General features: G+C 38.0%; 1 protein-coding gene across 3 annotated transcripts in view; it reads left to right on the top strand.

The window, feature by feature from the left end:
• The window catches only part of PIP4K2A (phosphatidylinositol-5-phosphate 4-kinase type 2 alpha), a 119405-nt gene that overhangs the window by 21885 nt on the left and 75117 nt on the right, over positions 1-22403 (top strand). Inside the window, exon 1 of one of the 3 annotated variants that reach the window (XM_071560162.1) lies at positions 18352-18545. The exons of the other annotated variants lie outside the window; for them this stretch is intronic. The gene's annotated coding sequence lies outside the window, so the exon portion shown is untranslated. Of the gene's footprint in view, positions 1-18351; positions 18546-22403 lie in introns of those variants that run through there. 3 annotated transcript variants of the gene reach the window in all.

Consider the following 22403-nt stretch of genomic DNA (forward strand, 5'->3'; position numbering starts at 1 on the left):
ACACTCCTGAGCTACAAGACCTGTTTTGAAACGCATTAGGCTCCTTCTAAGCACCATTATTGTAGAAACCGATGAGAAATCTGATTCTATAGCTAATGCAAATTTAATGTTGTGGTGTAAATTGTAGCTATTCATATCTCTTTTGTATAAGAAGTGATGCACAGTCTGCAGTCTGTGGGTGGGAAAATGAACAATTTGTAGTTCTTGTAGACTTTAACTGTTGTTTTGTTTTACAATTTCAATGTAATGTTACAGTTACATATGAATTACTTATGTGGAAACTGGATTTATTCCAGTGCTGATATCTTGGAATGAGAGAATGAGTTGGTGAATAAATAACATTAAACTACCACTTTATTTTAAACAGAACAAAACCCAATCTGGCAGAGATATAGGAGAGCCATAAATCTAACTTTATCAAATCCATTCTTCTGTGTCTTTGGATTTTTTGTGTTATCTTCCCTGCCCCTGTTTTTTGGGGTTTTTTTAGGGTATTGAACCCTAACTTGAGTCAGTGGAAGTGTCTGCTTGTGTAACACATACTGGGGTGTGGACCAGCTGTGCTTATTACACACTTATCACCACACAGCATGGCTCAAAGAAATGGTAGGTGAGAACAGACTATTTTGCATTCTTTAAAGGACGATTTAAACAATTTTAGTCTTTTTTATATCATCAAGTACATGTTTCAAAGTCTATCCCGTTCAAAAGATGGTATAAAAATAGGAGGGAAAAAACTTCTGAAAAAGAAAGTAACCAGACAGCTCTTAAGACTGAAACTCTCAAGGTGACCTGGAGCAGAGCAAAGGAGGTGGAGATGTGACACAGAGATCGATTGTGAAGCAGAGTGCCAGTGTCTGCCATCCAGCAGAATTACAAGAGAGCAGAAGAAACCTGGGTAGTATGAAGGAGACAACTGGAAGCAAGACAACTGCCTTCAAAACAAACCAAATAGAGCAGAAAGAATGTTCAAATGTGTTAAAATCATGAGTCTAGTAGTGTAAATGTAGAAACACTGAAAAGTTTGTGGTTAACAAAAGGCACCAAAACTGATAATACTGCTTTCCTTCTACAGATCAGAAGGGTTCCAACACTTCCTGTAGGAATTGGTGATGTTCAGGATGTAAATGGAGCACGTATAGTAGATACAGCCTTTGCAGGGAAATTAAATTATTTGTGTCTTTGTTCAGTGTTTGAGTTTCTGAACTCTTCTTTGTGAGTGATTCCTCAACTGGTGGATCTAACACAGTAGAGGCAGGAGATTAGCAGCAAAGTATGAGGACAGGGTGGTATTGATTCTGGTTCAAAAAACTCAGAGATGAAATAGCAGAATTACTGATGTCATGGACATTCTTGTGTAAATCTACTGCGGTGCCAGGGGTGTAGAGAATGACAGATACGATGCCAAAATGTAGGTAAGGGAGACTGAAGCTCTTGAAAATGCTGGAAACTGTTCAGTTAGTAGAGTTTTTTGTGCAGCTGTCCACTACTTCTGTTCTTAGTCTCTGCTTGGAAAAAGTCAGTGTGACTTTCATAAGGAGACCTGTCCTGGAAGGTTGTGAAGGCTGTTGGATGTGTGGATAAGAGTGATTTAGGTGTGTCTAATTTCCATGTGAATTTTGAGAGGGTCCCTTGCTCGCTTTAAAGGGAGTTGGTAACCCATGGCATAAGACAGGAAGGCATTTGTGCCAATAAATAATTTCTTAAATTATAGAGAGCTTGGGGTAGAAGTAAATGCTTGGCTGTATCAGTACAGAAAGTCACTTCTAGGCAGGACAAATTACTGTGGGAATCTAACACTTTACCAAAAACCCGGTTACCAGTGGGGAAGAAAGCTTGCTGCTGATATTAAATTATTTGGGATATTAACAGTGAGGTACAGCTGCAAAGAGTCACACAAGAACTCATGTGACTGAATTTCCCGTGTTGCTTTTGTCAGGGTAGCTACCTGAGGAGAACAGCCCCAGCTTTCCATGAAGTGGTGGGTGCTGAACTGGACATAATCATGCAGGACCAAGTTCTTAATATTTTGTCATCATTCAGGAGTCAAACAAGCAATTGTTTTCAGGTACTAGAAGAGGAATCAAGTAAACTAGAAAAGGTAGGTGTGCTACTGTGTCAATCCAGCTTTTACCCACATTTTAAATGCTCTGTATGGTCCTCTCCTGCTAAAATGTATAGTAGAGCTTAAAGCTCAGTTGAGAGCAAGAGGGATGATCCAAGATATGGAACAGCTTTGGAGCAGATACTTGTTCAAGTGTCAAGAATTGTCAGGATGGAAAAAAGATGCTTGAAGGAGAGGAGGAGTCTCAAAGTCATGAGGACTAAGAAGTGATTTCTGCCTTTTTCCATAAAATGATGTAGAAGCCAAGTTCAAAACCACCAAGCAGTTCTTCACGCAGTGAATTTGAGGCTTTCAAAGATTAGGCTAACAATCTTTATTTAATCTTTGATCACAAATCATTGTGATGTACAGACTTGCTGGCTACATTGCAAGAGGAGGACTGAATTTTAAACTATTAAGATGATAGACATCTAATTTGTCAATGACAAGTTATTGCTGCTACTCCAGTTCAAAACTAATGCATATTGTCTATTTCTTAAACATATTACAGCACAGTAGAAACTTAATTGAATTCTAATGATTTTGCTGTGGTGAATTTAAAACGAATCCAAAGATAAAGCTACTTTCGTTTTTAATGTTTTTCCTTGCTTCCCTTAAAGGCTTTCTGAGCTAACTAGATTAAGTTGGGTTATGTGTTTCATATTTAAAAAATAATCTAAATAAAAATACTACTGATTGAGAAGTGTTGCCATTTGTAGTTACTTGTACAAGTTCACACAGAGGATGCTTCTTTGATAAAGTTTAATGTTCTCTTCATCAGTTTAAGCTCTGAGACTTCAGTTTTATGTCAGACACTGTACAAAAGGTTCATCACTCTGAGGGAGGTAACTGATAAGACCTGTGTTTATTCTTTGCTTTACCATCTAATCTTGGCACTTTCAGTTGTCCATCTGAATAATTGAAGTGATGACCCTTCTAAAGGGTCAAATGGATGGAAAGCTCTGTTGAAGATTTTATTGTAAGAAGTAAATCTTGATCTTGTCCTCAATGCACCACCTCAGCTAAAATTAAAGATTGCTCCCTTGATTCAATTCATGTGAGCAGCAGCTTGGTTAATTAGCTCTTTTCAAACACAGGGTTTTTACAGTTGGTGTGTTTCAAAACTTCCCCTCAAGTGCTCCATCACTGAGGAGTGGCAGTGCCTGCTTCCATGGACCACTGGCTGCCCTTGGCATACATATATTTGTGATGCTGTTTTAGTTTCATCTCATTCTGGTTTTTGAAAATGTAAGTAAAATCTGGTCTTGCATGGAGTAATATCATCACATACTTTGTGTGTTGAGCTATATCAGAATGAGCTGCAATTTTAATTTTTTCCTTCACCTTTTAGGAGATGAATAAAGTAGAAAATTACGAGAAGTGACCTTTTATCAAAGGCTGAAGCTGCCACTTGTTCTGTTTTCAGTCTTAATGAAAAAAATGTAGTGATGAAGTGAAATAAAAGAATTACAATGAGTGGTCAGAGGTGAAAACTACATAGTCTTTTCACAGTATCTAACAAAACCAGTAAAACCGCTTTGATGCTTTTACTTAGGCTTTAATGGGATCTGAGCAGTTACTAGCACGACTTTATGACATAAAACATCAAAGTATTAAAGGAAATCAATTAATGACTACTTACCTACTTCTCTATAATATGTGATATGTAGTTAAGACTTTCTGTTCGATGTACTCTTGTTATTTATGTGAAAGGTTTTTTTAATTATTTAGAATAATATTTTGATTTAAAAAAGGCTTTCATATGACAGCATGATGTTTAAACGCCTTGCATTCATTATTACGTGGTGGATTTGAGCTCTTGGATAGTTTGTGATCAGATTCTCTTCCCTCATCATAAAGCAGATCTTACATGCTCTGTAAGACTATAATTTAAATTGCTTAGACTGAGCTTACAGGAAAAGATGACTTGAAAAACTATTAATTGATATTACTGGAAGTTAGACATACTTCTTGATATAAAACCTCTTAAATCTCATGGATTTGACCATATGCAGTCTCAGTTATAAATAAACTTCCATGGGTTCTTAGCAGTCTGTCATTGTAGTTGCTGTGCCTGAGAGAGGATGAAAATGTGCCTGTTTCCCTTTATGTGATAACTTCTCCATATTTTCTGCGTTTCTTACTTATTATTTCATTTGAGAGTCAAGCAAGTTGTTTGCACACTGAGGCGCTATAATCTGAACAGACTCTGTCATCCTTGGTTTGCCCTGTAATTTTGCTTTTTAGGATCTGTTTCTGTGAGTGTTTTATGTCAAAGTTGTACTGTTGGCTCTAAAAACAGAAATTGAGACAAATTTTTATTTTTCATTAGTCAACTGGAATCATCTAAGTGTACAAAAGGAAAATTTGACTTTAATCTTCCTTGACTACCTGTCAGTGAAGGGAGTTGTTTCTGACACATTAGGGCCATCAAAACCACCGGTTGAATCTGTGAACTCCTCAGCATCAGAGCTCATGGGTGTGGACAGCATTGGTTTTGTTTCTTGATGAAGCGGCATCACAACGTGTTATTGAAATGTGCAAAACTGTTCTATTCCGTGGCCCTGTAAAATTACTGTCTGCATTGTTAGACTTCTAATCTCTAGTTTGATTTGAGGATATTTAGGATGTGTTTTAGGGTCATTCTTTTGCCACTTAATGCACACAGGCCTGCTCTGGTGTATGCTGGTAGTTAGCTGACCATGTTTCTGCTCTTTGTTGTAAATTGTTTTAAGGATTCAAAATATATATAAGAACTTGGGCTACAGTTCAAACTGCAGGAGTTTACTCATAGGCCGATGTATCTTGTTAGGTCCTGTAACATTAAGTGTTTATAATCATTTAGGTATAGGTTTCCACACATAAAAGGCTTTGTTTTAGTCTTCTTGCCTCTACCTGTCTCTTGCATTTGTGCAGGGAACAAGAAAGTAGAATCTTCTTTAAAGGCAGATGTCTGGTCTCAGATTTTAGCAACACCTTCAGAAGGTGCTGAACTCTTGAAAATCCAGAAGATTAACAACATCTGGTAGAGGAAATACTAGCTCTGTTTTTCTGGTTAGGGAATCCTATCTGTGCAAAATTGGTCCAATCATTAACTATCATCCCTGAAAACTGTGTTGAACTCCTATGTTTTACTTAATTCTGCTGCTTTGAAAGAAAAACATCTAGTGTAGGTATGTTTATCATAGGAAAAGGTGATAGGAAGTAACTTGCATGTATGGTCTTTTCTGATGACTTCTCTAGAAGGAACACAAGCTTAATTTTATTTAATAGTGTTGGATTGGATAGAATACACTCACTGGGTGGTGGCTAAGGGACATGAGAGAAGATATTGCAAGACTGACTCCAGCAGAACTGACCTCAGTAAGGAACAAGTATTTTTGGACTTCAGGGAAATTCTGAGGAACTTAAAAGTATAAATGTGTGTGAATTTAAGGGAAAAAAAAGCTATTCTTGCATTCTTCAAGAATCCAAGTATATCCTCACCTATTAGTTAATTTCCTGATACTAAAGCTGGTTATGTTCCTATCTTTTGTGTCCCTGACACATGAACAAAGACATGTGCAGTTATAAGGTTTAGACCTGATTTTATGTCTACAACTACTTTTACTTAATATTTTGTTGAATTAGTATTTCCCCTTTGTTTTACAGCCTAAATACAGCAGTAAACAGCTGTCAGCGCCCCCCAAAATTAAAAATACCTCTACCTTATTTAGAGGGAAAATCAAACAACAGAAGCATTAGAAATAAAAATTAAGAGCTTTGTAATTCCTTGAAACTTTCTTAAGATGCATAAAGGCAGATGTAAGAGCCAGGTGAGCTGAGGTGCTGATGTAAAGACAAACCTCTCTTCTCTAAGAGTGGCATCTGCCCTTCGTGCCACCGACCTCAGCAATGCCCATCCAGTTTTACAGATGGATAAAGCATTTAGGTGGTTTCTTTCAGTTTTTGAGGAGTGCATTAAATACCTTTATGAAACATGTAGATACCCGTGTTCATAGTGTAGGGACTTTAAACATATGCCATGAGAAAATACATAACAAGGTCTCACCTATTCTGTCCTACTTCTGGCCACACAGCAGCGGCCCAGCAGAATGGTTTGGCTGCTGATTTTAAAGGAGACCAGCAACAAAACGCCCCTTGCTGCCCTTCTTCTGTCCTTCGTTTCCTCCTCCTCCCACTTACAAAAAAAAAAACAACTGTCTCAACGACTGTGTTTCTGAAGGGTGATTTGAAGAAATCTGAGTGATTTTACAGGAAGCTGAGTGGGAGAGGGGGGAGTTTTTTCCTCTTCCATCCGTCCTTTTCTCCACAACAGCAAAAAAGTAGGCCCTAGTACCTACTTGTGTTGTTTTGAGGGTCAGAATTAATCCTGCTATATACGGCTAATTACTGAATGCACGAGGCAAATGTGGCCAGAAGCTCAGGCTTTTTTCCTAGTGCAGAGACAGAGTTACGAAAGACAAAACAGGCTGTTTGAACATTAACAGACCAGTTTTTATATAAGTGCCTTCTTTAAAACCTGGAAGAAAATTTTCCCTTGGTTTAAATTCACTTCATGTCCCTACTACCTACAAAGCATCATCAAGTGGTTACTTCCATCTGAAAAAATGTGAAAGACTAAATAAACAATAGAGCAACTACTGTCCTTTCCCAGGTACATGAAAGTATTTAATTCAGAGATTGTTTTTAATTTCAAACTTCTGCAAGCATGGGGACTAGACACTGTAGCTTTGCTCTTATATACAGATACCAACAGTGATCCTACAAATTGGAACTTTGCAATAAAGCTTATTTGTAAGTTAGCAAGAGCTACTCAGACCAATGTTGCTGCACCTTAAAATTCAGTAGTAACAGATTTTTATATGTCATTGGAGCAAGTAAGAATTTTATGTGTAGTATATGTAGCTATTGTGGGCTTTGTATCTTAGGAATAGTGGAAACAAGTTGTTTTCTTGGGAAAGTGAAAAAGTGTTCATCTTGGTTTTTAAAGGGGGTAACCCTCTTACCCTCTTGCAGCTATACCATTTTAGATACCTATCAAGAGAATAGTTCACAAAACAGATGGTAGGAGTAAGTGCCAACAGTGAAATAAACAACAGTGAAATAAACTGCAGCAAGCAATGGTTGGTTGGTTGTCCAGGACTTGCCATGGGTGTCCTGTGGCAGAAGGTGTGTGTTCACTTGATTCCAGCACTGCCTGGTCTTTCTGGCAACAGTTGTTATCAGCTTTAACTGTAGCAGTAGAGTCCAAGCTTTTAATATTAACCACACCTTCTTGAACATATAAATAATCTCACCTTCACTTTCAAGTAGGAGAATGAAGAGTGTGCTAGGAACATAGATGTGGCTTATTTTGCCTAATGAATTTATACTCCTATTTAACGTGCATTGACCATTTATTGGTGTAAATACGGTAAGAACTGAAATAACAGAAAAACAGTGATTCTTATGAGAAGGTATATCATGGCTTCCCTATGGAACAGGCCATGGTTTGACCGAAGCACAGCAGAAAGCATTGTTATAGAATCAGATATCTAAGGCTTTATCTAGTTTCCAGTTAAATCAATAAGACTAACTGATCCTAATGGAGTTCTGATTCTCACTCTGTCCATTTGCCGATGGCTCTGGGAACACAAGGGACTTGATTTTTCTCCTAACTCAATGTAAAAATTATTTCTGGCACTCCACTGTCATCCCAGATCTGACTCTGCTGCCAAACAGACTATTAGCAGCTTTGTCTGGACCCAGAGCTTGGACTGCAAAAGCAAAGCGTGGCTTGGATGTGTGTTTGCTTTATTTAAAGCAGAGATGTGAAGGTGCATCCCTGCTGCACATCCCCCAGTGGCTGCCACCAGCCTCATTGGACCCGATGCTCCTTGGATCTCCCTCCCTAGGCACAGCAATTTGTCCTTGTCCTTCAGGAGGTGAAATGTATGGTTGAAGGATAAAAGTAATAAAAATATTTTTCCTAGGGTTTTAAAAATAATGATTTTTGGAGAAGACAAACATCTCTTTAGAAGGCGAGGCCAATGAAGGCATCACCTAATGCCTTTGTGCCAGTAAGTTACTCAGGCAAACGGTCATCTCTTACACAATATGGTTGAAAAACCATTTTAAACTGTGTGGTTCTGAGGTTATTTTTGGCATTTAATTGCCATAATAGGCAACACTGTCACAGTCTTTTTCTAAAGTTGGAAGTTAGTGCCAATAGCTAGTTGAAATGTTAAAGTATTGTATGCTTATTTTGTCAGATTTTAAAGATCAGAATACTGAACTGAAACAAAAGCTTATTTGCAGTAAGTACCTTGATTCAACCTTTACACTGTTAAAATTAGCTTTGCCTGACAGAGGCCTGTTTGTAGGTTTTGAGAGGTTTTTGGTGTGGGGGTTTTTTTGAGCTTAGTTAGCTCAGTAATGTAAAATAATGACAGTTATCCTTTCTTGATCCACATGTGAATAAAACTGAGGTATGAAAGTGAAATATGCTACCTCCAAAATCTTGAAAGATAGCAATTGAAAGTGACCAGGTTGGGTAGCAAAGCACAGATATCAAAAATGCAGTTTTCCTAGAGTCATTAATCAAGACTGTTTAAGCAGTTATCTTTAGCTGGTTTCCATGTTAAAACTATTTTCCAGTAAGCTATACAAATTCTGAATTAAAAATGTGATCTAAAAAGCCAAGGAAATCCTTAGTTCCTCTGTGTTCTCCAGGTTTATATGTGTACGTGCATGTACCCTATTACACAGCAAAACATAAAATGAATATAGGAGAAAGTATATTCAGTCAGTGCTAAATGAAAGTAATAGTTAAAGCTCAAGCATTAAGATTAATATATATTATGTAAATCAAGGGATTTTTGACATAGGTGATGCTGCCCTTCATGTTATACCCCTTCTGTTTTATGCAGTGGTAGTCTTCTGTTCTGAAAATGGGTCTTCCTCTGACCTCCTACTGCTTTATTACTCAGCAAGTGGTTAGCTGATTATTTGTGAGACCATAAATATGATTTTCAGCTTGAAAAAGTGCATATATACTATCAGGGATTTAGATGCAGAGGCAAAAGGAGAGAAAGAAAGATGTGTTGCTTTCTGTCTCCTTTTTGTAACAAAACTAGACCACAGAAAAGCTTGAAGATATCTTAGACTTCAACCTTTAAGTGTATGTGGGCATGAACTCTGTGGTGTTTTGAAAAGTCGTAGTACTGTGGTTTTGTAAAAGAAACATAAAGAGCAATCCAAATGCAATATGAATAGAAGTGTGCATAGTAAGGGTCTTAGAAAACTGCAGATTAAAGGGTTAAAAATGTGGTCTATGTTGATAACCAAGGATACCATTCTGAGCTTTAACATGTGAGGAATGTGCTGTTTATGTCAAGACCAAAAGGCTTAAAGGAAGGCCCTGAGATGCTGCATCCCAGCACCAGGAAAAGAGTCATGAAGGAGCTGCATGCCCCATGTGCTTCCTCCTGTTCCTCTTAGGTGGGGAGGAAAGCCCAATAATGGGTCAGCCTGACCAAGTGCTTTCCAGGACTGAGGCTGGGGATTTTGAGACAAAGGACCACCCAGTATTAATCAGTGACTCCTCAAGGATATAACAAAAATAAGCCTGGAGGAAAAAAAAAAAGAGAAAGCCTGAAATTCATATTTTATCACCTCTTGGGGACCCCACAAATTTCAGGAGGATAAGACAAATTGGTGTCTGTCTATGTCAAAACTTGTGGTGGACACAACATTTTGGTAGTTGGGATTATGTGAGAGGGAGAGCGAGTGGCGAGTGCAATCTGAAAGTGGGAAGGTGTTTTGGGGGTTTTTTTGGGTTTTTTTAAGTGTTATCCTTCCTGGTCTCCTACTGGACTATGTGGTGCCAGTTTCCTCACTGCAGCTTTCTGGCTGACAGTGAATATACAGCTTGCTTCTATTTTATTTATTTTACTATTTTAAGCAGCTGAAAGTGTCGGAGAAATTTAAGTGTGTTAAAAATGTGTTGTGATCCGCACAGTTGTGAAGGGCAGTACAGTATCAAGTATTTTCACATACAATCCAACTTTCTGCAGGCAGGGAGGTAGATATACAGGAGGAGATCTGAAAACTCTGTGGTATTTATTACACAAAAAAGGACATCACCTTACATTTTGGGTTCTTTGTCATGCTGATAGTAATTACTATAAGTAAGTATGTGTCCTATGGAGAGAGTCTGAGATCTTCTCTGGAAATTAAGTGTTCCTGACCCTCATTCTTCATGATGCATCTTCTCTGCCATGCTCCCCTAGGAATGGGCTATCTTAATGCTCCTGGTGAATGTTCTTGAATTTCAAACATTTGTCTGGGCACTTATATTGAAGAACTGAGGACAGGACTGAGGTTAAGAGCATCTAAACTGTTGCCTGAGTATGTTACCTAATTTCCAAGACGTGAGAGGTGGTTCTCAATGGATCAGTGACCAAACATTGTCTTTGGATCTGCATTTGGAAGACACTATATGGCCAAATATAAGGACAGGGAGAAAGGAAAGCTGCACCTCATTCTAAGAAATAACCCTTTTCTTCTCTCTGAAAGCAAAGGCTCAATAGTATTTAATACTTCTGTCGAACCAAAAATACTCATATTACTATGTAGGTATGTAAAGGTGGTTTATGAGCATAGTTAATTATTTATGGTTGATGAAAATATCTAATTCTTATTCATTTGTCATTACCATGACTGAGAAATAGTTAGAAAATAGTAATCAAAAATTCTCTTAACAAAACTATGAGACATTGTTCTGTACAACCCTGTGGAAATTTTACTTTTCATTTCCTCATATTAATGAAGCATTTTTGTTAAAAAACCTGAAATACCATAGAGCTGCTTTATCAAACAACCTGCACTAGGCTCAAGAGTTGCTACCTCTGTTCAAAGAGACTTCATATTCTTGCAGTGGTTATTCAGTGCAGGTGTTTGGTCTGGAGGTAATGTCTGACTTGTGCTGACCACTGCAGGTCAGGTCCATGTGCTGCTGCACAAGCCAGAATTTACCCACCTAATCCAGGGGAAGGAGCTGGTGCAAGCTGGTTAATGGTGGTGGAGTTTAATATCTTCAGTTCCCATCAGCTGTACATTTTTATCCACATCCATTAGAACCTAAAAAGCAGAAGTTTTGAGTTGTTTTGGCAGTGTTTGTTGACCACAGGTGTTTCTGCATGGAAATCTTGCATCTTATAACCAGCATCATAGTCTGTTTTATTTTCTTAGCTGAGTTTTACTGCAAAATTCTTGTTCATGCAGGGTAGTTGTTCTGACTCAAGGTTTGGAATGGGGGATGTTTCCTGTAAGTAGAGAAGTCAGACTGTACTGTGGCTCTCTTTAGGATTATAATCATTTTACACTGCAATTTGCCATTTTGTAGGATTACAGTTCTGTGTGGTTGCCCTTAAAACATTTCAATCTCATTTTATTACTGCCCGTTCATAGTGCGTGCCTTTGAGCTTTAAAAGGAATTTGATCTTCACATTTTTCTTACAATTTCAATTAAAATACTATTGCTGGACTTTTAAATGGATCATAAATAACAGCTATAACAACTTTATCATGCCTCGCTTTTTAAATAGTTTTTGCAAATGATGAATGTTTAGAAAAACATCCTTATGTGACAGGAAAATCAGAAGAAATCTAGCTTAGAGACCAGCACTTAAATATTTTAACACGTAAATTAGTCTAGATCCTGCAATTGCCTCTGTAGTGATGGAGAAAGAGCAGAAACTGGACAAGCCTGGGGTGTTTATGCAGCCTCAGAGCACTGTGTGGGACAGTTAATGACACCATGTTCCTCCCGAGATGGGAATGGCTAGTACAGATTCTGCAACAATAAAAAACATCCTTGTGTCAGGAGGCAATTGAAGATTTCATGAAAGAAATCAAACTGACAATAATTTCCATTGAAATCTCATTTTAAACCCTGACTATTGAGGCCCCAGAAGAAACAATAGTGAGCCAGCTGTAGCATAACCTTTACTTGTTTTTTAGAATACAGTGCCTTGTGTACAAGTTACTGTGAAAGCTTAAAAACGTAGGGAATACAAAATTCAAGAGTTAAATAGCTTGTAGAAATGGAATAGAACATCAGTTACTGCTTGCTCAGAGAATGAATACTGTCCTTCAGGACAATACGTATCTGAAGTAAATAGCAAGTAACACAGGTTCCTGCAGTGGGAATGGTGTAGCTATGACAGCGTGCATGGGATTTCAGTGAGAGGTTCCAGATTTGTCCAACAGGCAATCACAACCCGCCTTGCTCCTTCAAGCATCTCCAGAAGGAAAAGAAGGAGCTGTTACCAGCTGAGGAACTTGCTGCCCAAACTTTCCTAAGTCAAATAGTCTTTACTCATATGATATACCCCAGTGAGCAGGTCAGTTTGCAATCCTAGTAATGGATTTATGCTCTCTACCCTAAACATGTGTTATAATTTAAAAAAAAAAGAATGCTAATTATTGTTCTTGATACCTGGTTGTGGCTACTTCTGAATTAGGTGAATAATAAGCTTTTTTTTCATTATTTTTTAATCATCTTTGAGATAGAAAAATTTTCTGTGCAGCTCTTTTGCTGCTGGAAACATCAGTCATTTCCCATTTTTACTGTTCCTTATGGGTTAGAAATGTTAGTTAAGCAAGTAGTATATCTCAGTAATGTTACCTGTGCTACTTTCTCCTTCCTTATGAAGCTTTATCAGTGTAATAGTTTTTCTTTTTTGTGAAGTCTGGGAAAACAAAAATCAGTATGTTAATCTGTCTGAAGTTTTTCTACTGGAAAATAATGCATGTTGATTAAAAGGATGCAAATGACAAAAGATGTTGTTCCCAATACCAGCAGTAGATGTTTTAGGAGTTAATTTGCTTTCCCAAGAAGGACCTCACCCAGTAGTGAGTTTGTGTTGTAGCAGGAGGTGTTCCATTGCTTGAGAGTTGAATCCTTACTTGTACCTTCACCCAATTAATCCTTCCTTAGGTTTTCCCCTCTTTATACTCTATGATACATTTGCCATAATGTGGTGTTACAATTCCTTGCAGGTAGATCTCAGATGTTTCAAGCCTCTTGGCTTCTTGGTGCCGATTGCTAGTCTTCCATACATTTTTATCACAGTCTGGTTTTTTATACGAGACAATAACCAGTAAAGAGATTTCTTTTGTCATCTGGTTGCAAAGCATAAGTGGAGCCTGCAGAGACAAAATGTGGAATGCTGGAGCATGTTAATAGTACTGTAAGTTGCTAATGAGCTGTAAACTTTAAAAGAGAAGCAGTCGAGGCTCCTTAAAATGGTAATCTCCTGCATTTTTTCTGTAGAAGCGTTTGGAAAGTGTGATGATTTGCTCAAGCACTGGAAAAAACAAAATACATATACAAAATCTCTTTTTATGGGTTTCAGGTTGTAACAAAAATAACAAATTTAGTTGTATCAATGAAAAAATCTTACACAAGTGCCATCAACTTGCTAAGAAATATCAAATTGTTCCTGTTGTGGTATATTTCTCTTTTAAATTACACACATCTGTGTCAGAGCAGCATCTACAGCTGCTCTGACAACAAGTGGTTACCTATTAAATGTATCCTCTGATTTCTGCCATTTTGTCAGCTGATGATAGTTGGCATGAAACAGAACAGGGATTTTTGTGGTATTGTGTGATCTCTACAGCTTAGGATTGTGCAGAGGGGATGAAAAATGCTCCTTTTCATTCTAGCATTGTGCAGTTTCTCATCAGGGCAGCATAGTCTGCTTCAGTTAGCCTACACTCATCTCTGATGCTTTAAAAAAAAAAGTTGCTGCATCTTTCTAAGGTAATTTCTGAATATTGTCATTGTCCCTGTCATGATTCACTTTCTTGCTGTACCAGGACTAGCAGCAAGAGAGTGGCAGTGCAGGTGGCAGTGGTCCTGACTGTTCCAAAATGCTCCCAACAGCTTGCAGTGCTTGGTAGTGTGGGAGTTAATCTCCCAAAACTGCCCTCATCCAGCAGCCTCACGCAAGCTGCACAAGCCACCACATTTTCCTTGTCATCAATACTGTAGGAGGAACAGCAGTCTTATTTGTAGTCAGCTTAAAGGTTTGGAAAATGGTGCTTTCTCCTCTAAAATAAAAAAATCCCCATTAGCCCAGTGGCCCACAGGCACAGTAACTGCTGCTGTGTAGAGCTGTGCTTGCTGATAACTCACCCAAAGAGGGGGGACTGGGATGAGCTCTGAAAAGCCTGTGATACCAAACTGCAGTGGTGATGGGGCTTCAGGAGGAAATAGAGGAATTTCCTCCATGTGGAAGAAATTATTAATGTAATGAACAGTCAGCTTAGATTTGATGTGCCTAGTTTCCTTATCAAACAGAAATTGTGTGAGGGAGTTACAGAAGCTGTATTTATTATGTTTAACAGTTACATGGTAGGATAAAAACCAAGTCTATAGTATTTTGTTATATTTCGTGCTCTAAATCTCATAAACTGCACTTCAGTTTCAATATATTAAAATTTGTGAAATACAGATTTTCTAGATACTCAGTTTCTTATTTATTGGGCATTGGTTTTAAAGTGTGTATTGAGTGAAATACAGTCAAACTCTACAGTCCTGTACTACATCTTGTCTAGTCCTAATCAGTACACAGGAAGAATATTTCATGATGTGACTTTACTATTCATATTTTTAGCTATATCCTTATTACTTTGAAATCTTTGGGATAATTAGTAAAGCTTGGCACTTTTTCCTTTTTAAGAAAAAGTCCCTAAACCTGCAATTCAATGATAGTATGTGTCTTGCTGCAGCACCCTGTAGTTCTCAAAACATGCAGGAGAGATACATAAAAGTCAGGAGTTGGCAGAGTGTGTGCCAATATGCTCCAATAGATTTGCACAAATGAGCTCGTTATCTTCTCTAGCAATTCTGGGGAGAAAATGCTGGTCTTGAATTCATGCTAGCTTTTTCACAGATCTCGAAGAAATTTAATGTGGTTTCTATACATGAGAAACTCCTATTGAAAAGACAAAATAAGATTGAATTGAAGGAGAATAAAAGGACTTGTTAGAAAAGTCCATTCCAAGGTTCTTGCATCTGCTTGCAGTGATAAATATTTATCATGAGAACAAAACTGTTGTGTAGTTTCAAGTTCTTGAACTGGAAGGAGTGTTACTGGTTTTTTAATGTGCCAAAATAATTAAATAACAGTAATTGAAGGCAGACTCAACCCTTCTATTTTTATTCTCATTCATTTTGCTTTGAGATTAAGCCATTGGTGGAAGATAACATCCAGTCAAAGGTTTGTCCTTGGTGGGTTAGGGATTTCTAATGCCCTTACAAACACTGACAGTGTTCTGACAGTGGTGTTGGTTACTTGGACTGATCTGTTGCTGCTGCTGGTGGTGTCAGTGCAAGAGCAACTCACAGTTCTGTGCTTCCTCTGAGCACAAGCTTTCCAGCTGCTGCAGTGGGTTTGCAGCCCGGTGAGGCTCTGAGTGGGCAGGGCTTCACTGTTGTGTGAGTGGGGCCTGATAAACAGACACCTGTGTGAGCTCCTGTTGCTTCTGTCTACACAAAAGGACAATTTCAGGTGTGATAAGGTTGAATTACTTGCACGTATGTTCCCAGCTTTGCTGCTTTCTTCCCTAGTGCTGCTGAAGGGAATTTGAAAAACTTGCCTTGTGTTTCTGTATCTTGTTGAAGATTGATTTAGATCGATTTGTAAGATCTGGGCCAGTTGAGAGGCTTTTAATGCATTTTGTGTTTTCAGTTTGGGGGCAGGTACTTTTAAACTAATTTTTAAGCTTTCAGGAAGATTAATGCTATAATTAAATACAGGATGTCTCCTGTGAATCCCTGATTTCATGGTATTTTTGAGGGAAATAGGGGTAGCTTACCACTCAGGAGTCTGCAGTTTCACAGTTTGGTGTTAATGCTGCTTTTAAACAGGCAGTGAGACATAACTGTGATTTTCCTAATACTAATCATGGTTGTATGTAGGTAGTACAGTGGGAGTTACTGCATGAGTTACTATCAACCAATGAATGTTGTGGTTCATAAAACTTTTTATTTTACATCTTTCAAATAAGCAGAAACTATCTAAAGAGGTAAAGGAAAAAATTTAATAAAGTCCATGTAGAGCACTAAATACCCCTGTTTAAGCAGGTTATAGAGTGATTTACTGCAAACATTTATTTTTGATGGTGGTTTGTCTGAGGTTTTTGTTTGGTTTTTTTTTTTAGTGTTGAAGAAGAGCATCACTGCATTTGCTGGTTAACTGAAGATACCCCAGAATAATCAGATACTAGAACCTACTGCTAGCATGGCAATACCAGATAATATAAGAAGGATTGATTTTATTAATCCAGTCTTTGAAAGCTATAGGTAGATCTCAGCAAACTTCTGGAGCTTCAGAAAATTATGTGGCATGTGCTATGTCATTTACTTACTTATAACTGTGGTGGAACAATTTAGACTGTCACAGCCATGTCCCATTGGTCTCCTGAAAAGGTCCCCTTCAATTTGAGGCAAGGCACCAGTTGCTTAGATCCAATTGATAATTTGGCATGAATGAATCAATGAATAGAAAGCCTCGATATGGACAGGACTGTTGTGGGGTTGTGCTGCAGACTGGTCAGAATGAAATACTGTACAATAGTGTAATATTCTGCTTAATTCACTGCTTGCCATCATGTCACATATCATCGCATCTCGATCTCTAGTGCTGGCTTTGGTACTGCTGTGTCACAGTGGTGAGCCATTTCAGCCAGTTAACCTAGGGAAAGGAGAAGGGGGACTCACTGTAGCTGTTCTGTGGCTCAGAGCACCTGCAGGAGACTGACTGGGGGTCTGGGGAGCAAGTGGAGAGGCGCAGGGGGGGATGCCCTAGGATTGCCTTAGGCTCTTTGCAGCTCCCCACCAAGAAGTTGCTTTGATATTAGGTAGAATGAATTATCTATATGGGAAGTTGCAGGAAGTGGTTTTCAGGAAAAAAGGAAATACCATTTTGAGGGCCTTTTGCCATTTCTTCTTACTAAGGCTTTACAATTTTTGTTGTTCAGATTATAGAAAAGCAGTTTAATTCAGAAAGCAGCTGACTTAGCTCTTCCTTGCAAGAATAAGATTTGGGTCAGAAAAGATTGGAAGAAGAATAACACTGTTGAATTTGCAGTGCTTTACTTACAATGTAGGATTGCCATTTTACCCATATAATTGCTCAGTCATTTGTTTCCCTTCCAAATCACTGCGTATGAAAGGCCAGGTAACCTTCTGTTGGTTTGTTTATTTAGAAGCATGCACAACTACAAAGGTAGTTGGGCAAATGATGTGTCCAGAACAACTCATAATTCCAAAAATAGCTGTTTTAGGTTGAGTGTCATGCTGATACCTTGGGGATTGCCTGGACTTTTACTTCCTTCCTTCCTACCACTAAGTTTCACTCTCCTTTATTTAGTTTCTTTCTGCAGCTCTTGGCTTTGCTTCCTGTTAACCTGTCAGTGTCATTGGGCATTTCCATTAAGTTGTTGTAGTTCAAATTCTGCAGCCTTGCCCTCGTTCTCTTGGATATATGGGAAGACAAACACTGTAGTGTTTGATGCACCCTTCTATTTCCATGTGTTCATGAGGCAGCTCCACAGACATCACTGCAGATATTTTTGATCCAAAGCCTTCGGAATAAAAAGTCAATCAGCAGCTTGTAACATGATGACTGTGTATCCTGTCTGGTGTCAGGTAACACCAGCCTTCTACATTTTGGCTAAGACACTCATGGCTATAGTTATGTCAAACTCAGAAACACTAAGGGACTCTTCAGCACTGAACACCTGAGAATTCAGTCCAAGGGCACCTTTACTTTGAATGTCTTGTCATTAAAGTATCTCTCCTACCTTGAAGGTTCCATACAGTATTAGTTTGTTTTGCAACTGAACATTGACATCAGCATTAATTCTGTTATGCAAACAACAGAGGCTTTTTTCCCTTTCTAGATAAAAGAATTGTTTTGTTCTGTTTTAAAGGCTCTGCCTTGTTTTATCATGAATCCAGTGTCTTGATGTGGCTGATTTCAGGGAAAGGGGAAGGCTGCCCACAAAAAACCTGCTGTGAGACTAGTTTTATCTGTTCTGGTTTCCTTAGTTACCGATGATTCTGCAGAAAACCAAAAGATTATTTTGAAAGAGACCCTGACATGCATTTAAAAAAAGGTACCAACGAGGTGAATCCCCATTTTTGACTGCCAAAAAGCATTTGCAAGGAACATTTCTTGTGACTGTAAACTTACACACTTTCCATAGTAATTGCTTGCTCATCTTGATTATGTCCAGAACCGAGGATTTATATGTCACACCTGGTCCAAGATTTCCTGCCGAGCAGTTTGAGAGGGAGGGGGAGGAGGAAATCAAGATGTTTGGACTTAAATGCTGCTTTACCCAAAGGCAGAGATCTTTCCTGGAGCTGTAACACTGGGAGGTGAGTGACTATGCATTGTGAACGGAGCATGCTCTTGGGATTCCTCTGGTCTTCTCAAAGGGCAAATCCCACCTGTACTCGTTAATTATTTACATTGCACATAGAAACTATATGATTTTTATCAGTTACGTTCTTCCTTTTCTAATAAGGTAGATTGCTGCTTCTGAAAATTGAGCATGTTTTGATTTTTTCAGAAAAAGAAAATAGTGGATATTTTTAGCACAAGCCTCCTTTCCAGGTTGCTGTTCATCACCTCGTTACTAAATGGCTCCTCACCAATGCGGCCGTAGGTTTTTGTCTCTGTACTCTTAGGATATATGTGTGTTGCTTTTTGTAAGAGTTTATCTAAGCCTGTCAAATCCTTCCTAAAGGTGTGGTTAAACGCCGTGGGTTCATTAACCGTTTCTCAGTGCTCTGGCAACAAATAAATTTCATTCAGGCAGTGACAGATAAGAAAAGTATGACTTCTCCTTGAATGGCAGCTGTCTTTCTTTTTAGTAACTAAAATTTCCTAACTAATGAATATAAAAATCTCACTAAATCAAAAGTGATGTGATTATAGGCTAAACAGTGCACCCGTGATTTTACATTTAAAGTAGAAGCCTTTCTAAAATTACAGTGAAAGTAGGAGCAAATTACTGCATGAAATAGAAAGATTTCACATGGAAATTACATATGATAGTAATTATATACTAATGAAAGAATTAGACTCACTCTACATGAGGTGGAAAGTCTTCTGGCATGGTTAAGACTTCAGAAAAAAGTAAATGGTTTTCAGGAGTATAAATATGTTTCCTAGTCGCTTTTTCCAGTTTAGGATTGTTTTGGCTAATGACATTTTTTTCCCCTTTTCCCTACCTGTCCTTTTATTAAAAACCAGTTAACAATCCATGGCTAGTTGTAAAATACTATTTTAAAAACTTAAGAAAATGTTCAGGAGACATAATACACTTACTTAAAAAGAGATCCCGAGCAAGTTACAGTGTAAATGACTGATAATTCAGATGTAGACTTGGGGCCAGGAATAAATTTTTTGTCAATAACACTGCATTTTTCATGTTCAAATGTGGTGACAAGACACATGCTTATGTATAAAAGTCACATCAAATTAAGTTCAAGAAACCAAAACTAAGGCTTTTTACTTTTTCCTCTTCTTCCTTCCTTCTCTTTCCTTAGCCTGCAGTGAGAATTACTATTAGTTCAAAGTGCTTGTACAAGTCTAGTCCTTGCAAAAAGAGCAGCTGCTCACAGGCCTTCTGCGTATTGTGTGTCTGGTTTATTTTTTCTCCTAGCACCTTTGCATGTCCCCTTTACTGTTGCTCGTGTGACGTATTTATATTCTGTGAGGTAAAATGTGTTTTGCAGGAGAGTCAACAATCTTTATCCTTGGTCTCCAAAAATTGTTCATTCATTCTACATGATAGTTCCCGGTCAGTAGGTGCTTTGCAAATATTTAATAGCCGAGTAGCAAAGCAATGATAAGTCAAATTCTCCATGCCTCTACAGCAGCAGATGTCTAGAGCTGAACTAGTCACTCTCAGCTCCACTTGGAATTGAAGCACCCCTTTCTCTGTGCTAAGGACATTATCTCTTATGGCCTGTTCTAATCACTTGACCATGGCAAGATGATTCTGGACTCAGTTTGTTGTTGTCTAGGTCTTCACCATGGTAAATGCAGCTGAGCTTTGTGCCTCATGTTTTTTCCATGGTCAATTGAATTTTGCTCAAGTAAAAGTTGCAAAAATTACATACAACTTTAATGATTGCATTTAATCTTAAGTCAGCCTACAGTTAAATCCTTCAGTCAATGTAATTTCTGTCTGGGGAAGACCAAAGTTTGTGGAAGGAGGATAGAGAAAGGGAAGTGAAGCAAGTGAGAAATTACATTGGTGTTTGCTGTATCTTCTGTAAATCAGGAGTTATTAAAGGCTGATTTTGGAGTGAATGAGGAAAAGAGGATTTTAAGGGCTTGGTCTGAACTGCAGGTGGCCACGGTATAGCTGTGAGCTGGTAACAGTCTCTGGTGGGTTGGATCTTGGGTTTCATTTACACTTGTGAATTGGAATTTTTGATAGCAGCTGAAACAGAGAGGGATAAATTATCTCAGTTCTTTGAGAATACCTTTATATTGGTCCCTCTAGAGCCTGTTTGCACTGCAGGTGATGGTCAGGGCCCTTGTGTTGGAGGAAATGGAGGATGTTTCCTCTTACGCAGTGGAACAAACATGGAACAAAATACTTGTTCTTGCTTCTAGATATTTCAGTCCTGTGTCTGGTACGTGCAATCACTGCTACAATTAGAGAGATCACAGTATGACAGCATCTGTTTATCCATCATTCAGTATTTTAGGAGATTAGTGCAAGACTATTCTTAGCACTGGCAGATAGATGGTATGTTATTTTAGAATGTGTATTTATTTAGTGTTTTCTTTGATGGTATCTGTGTTACTATTTGAGGTCACTTGAACCAGCCAGGGCAGTATGAGTCATCTTTATCCCATTGAGTTTACACATTTTGGTCCAAAACATTTCTTGTTACCTCCTTTTTTTTTTTTTTCCCCAAATATCCTGGATTTTGACCCTAGAAAAACAACATATTCTTGTGTTGTGCCAAGTGCAGCTCTCCTCAAAATTGGCTTTAGTTGATCTATCTCTCCTTCTGGGCTTATCTACTACTAAGCAGTAGAAGTGGGAGGGAGACAATACAGAAATCTGAAGACAAAAAGACTTCCTTGCAGTGCTGGCAGCCTTCCTGTGTTTGAAGCCTGCAAAGATGTTTTCAGTCTAAGGAAAACAGAGATGAGAATTGGAAAGATAATCTTGCTAGCTGAAAGTACAGCAGAGCTGTAGTTTCACTACTGTTTGAATTCAAATTTCAGAGTTCGTGATACAAAGTTTGTTGGCTGATAAAGAGTTCATTGATGGTCCTGAAACTGCAACTGTAGGTCTTGGCAGAGATAGATAGTGTGCTTCACTATTGGTTTGTTGCTTCAAACTTTGAAGTTCTACAAACCTAGTCTTAAGTTTTTGTTTTTATAGTTAAGAGTCACTGCAGCAAATGTACTTTTTTTCCTTATATATGAATGTCCAAGATGGGGTACTTCTGTTTTGCTTTTGATACACATGCAAAATTTGTTATGGGTTTTCTTTTATATTGAGACAGTAAGTTTACTTGGGATGGATGTGTAAATATTGAAAACTTGTCATACAGACTTGAATTAAAGAAGGACAATATTTTGAGACAAAAAGAAATCTAATGCTTTTCTTCTAAATAACATGTACTTTTTCAATCTTGTTGCTGCTTGGCAGTTCTTAGCCAAGTAGTCAGGATTATTCCATTTTCTTGATGACTCCTTAGGAATTGTACATACTCTTGCCATGAATAAATCAAATTCTGTTTGCTTGGGAATTAGAGAAATCTTATTCATTCAAGTTCCAAAAGGTAGCATGAGATTAAAAAGAATGTCAAACAAGGCTCTGCTTAAGTAAACCTGTAGAGCTGAGGCAGAAGACTGGAGTGAATTTTAAGGCAGGAGTTTAAATTTAAATGAACTTAAATCGATAAGTAACTGATTTTTGTTAATAATGTATCTAATTTTAATTCTGTTTTGCATTTGTATTTTTAATGAAGTCAGTACTGTCTTTCTAAGTAGGAAGGTTCACTGTATGCCCATCTCTGAAAATTTTTGACAGTGGGCTGGCAGGCAAGAGTTTGCTTTTTAACACAGAGATCCTTTTTTAAATCCCCTCTGTCAAGCTCCATCTGATAAATTGCAAAACAATGCACTAAACCAACATTCTTTTTCCTAAGTTAAATAAAGCAACCTTAAATATCCTGGATACACAAAGTGGAAAATAA

This window comes from Pithys albifrons, chromosome 7 (genome assembly GCF_047495875.1).
Source record: "Pithys albifrons albifrons isolate INPA30051 chromosome 7, PitAlb_v1, whole genome shotgun sequence".
Classification (NCBI taxonomy): Eukaryota; Metazoa; Chordata; class Aves; order Passeriformes; family Thamnophilidae; genus Pithys; species Pithys albifrons.